At 48.5% G+C, this 1608-nt stretch overlaps 1 protein-coding gene across 1 annotated transcript in view; it reads right to left on the minus strand.

Moving 5' to 3' along the window:
* The window catches only part of LOC114818401 (rho GTPase-activating protein 32-like), a gene marked incomplete at its 3' end in the record, with an annotated part of 21609 nt that overhangs the window by 14497 nt on the left and 5504 nt on the right, over positions 1–1608 (minus strand). The window lies entirely within an intron of this gene.

Raw genomic sequence — 1608 nt, forward strand, 5'->3', positions numbered from 1 at the left:
ACACAGACACACACACACAGACAGACACACACAGACACACTGACACACACACACAGGACCTGCCTTTTCCTGCACATGTCCACGAACTGTTGCATCAGAAGGAGCAGTTTTTGCTCAGACACACCCGTCGATGTGGTTTCCACTGTTCAGGTCACAGCAGTTCCTGTCACAGCCGGGGAACAGCGCTCAGGGCTGCGGCACCACCAGGGCCCTGCCGGTGTCTGAGCTGCAGGGAAAGCCTGAGGATCTGTTTCTGCTGCAGCTCTGCAGATGCTCCAAGTCCTTCTAAAGGTAAAACCCTGGAGCAGAGCAGCTCCCTGCCAAGGACATCACGAGCAGGGATTTCACCTGGGCCTTCAGAACCTCAACGGGAAGCTCTTGGCATTCAGGGGCTGCCTGGTGTTTACAGTTAAAAATAGTATTTAAAGAAAGGAAGGGGAAAAGCAACAATTTTGTAAATACTTATAACTTTCTATTTTTTAGCTTTCAGTTTGCTTTTCTTCTTGTTTGTTATGTTCAATTTCATTCTCTAGCAATAGGAGAGAGAGTGGCAACTGTCTAAATTTACCCTCTAAGAGTTAGAAACATCAAGAAAAACTACAATTAATAAATATGTAAGACTCAGCTGTCCCGAATTCCACATCAAGGCTTCCTTCACAGCTGGCAGAGATCCAAAGCCAGCCAGACTTTTATTCTAATGAAAATTATTAGCTAGGAAAAGGGACTCCTCACATGAACATGAGCAACCAAAGAGATGACGTGCACATTACCAAACTGACGCTTGAGCTAAGGGGAACCAGATTTATACAGATCCCTGCCAAGAGGCTGCCCGAGATCTCCCTCCTTGTGTTTCCCTGTTCTTGGTACACTCACATCTACAATAAATCAGCATCAAAGGCAACAACATCACCCATGTGCAGCCAGGGGATCACTCGGAGGGCAGGAGAACCCCAGAGGACCCCCAGCAAGCTGCGATGCCGCCAGAAATCCCAGGGCGCTGTGAAGGAGCTGAGCTGAGGAGCGTAAAAACCAGCACAAGAGAATAAAACCCACCCCTGCAAACAGCTGTTGCCAGTGCCCGGGACCCGGCGGGATCGAGAGCCCGGTATCTGCTGCATTTGATCTCACACACAGTTTTGAAAAGTCTCCGCTTTCATTTTATTTTTTCTTTAATCCTACCCAACTTGTCCAAAATAAACGCTAATAAATTTGAGGAGTTGGGAAGGACAGACAGCAAGAGCGAGGTGCGTTAGGAAACTCTGTCTGCCGCTGGCATTTCCTTTCTCAGCCAGAGCAGCGATACCTGTTGGCTACGGATCACCGGCATTTTGTAATAATTCAAAGCTGTGGTACAGACCCTCCAATACAGAAACTGGCTGATTAAAACCAGAGCCACTTTCTGAATCCACCTTTTCCGATTACGGAAGCTGAGGATGTGTTAATGCCAGAAACACCATTTATCCTACCAGGCCGTCCGTTACCGGAGCTGACTGTTCCGTAGGGATCACACCTCATGGGATAAGCACCTGATCCCACCATTCCAGGGGGAGCCCACGCTCCTCTCTAACCGCCCTGGGAGAAATTATCATCTTTCTCACGTGCCAGGCA

The sequence above is a fragment of the Antrostomus carolinensis genome, unplaced genomic scaffold (assembly GCF_000700745.2).
Source record: "Antrostomus carolinensis isolate BGI_N321 unplaced genomic scaffold, ASM70074v2 scaffold26823, whole genome shotgun sequence".
Taxonomy (NCBI): domain Eukaryota; kingdom Metazoa; phylum Chordata; class Aves; order Caprimulgiformes; family Caprimulgidae; genus Antrostomus; species Antrostomus carolinensis.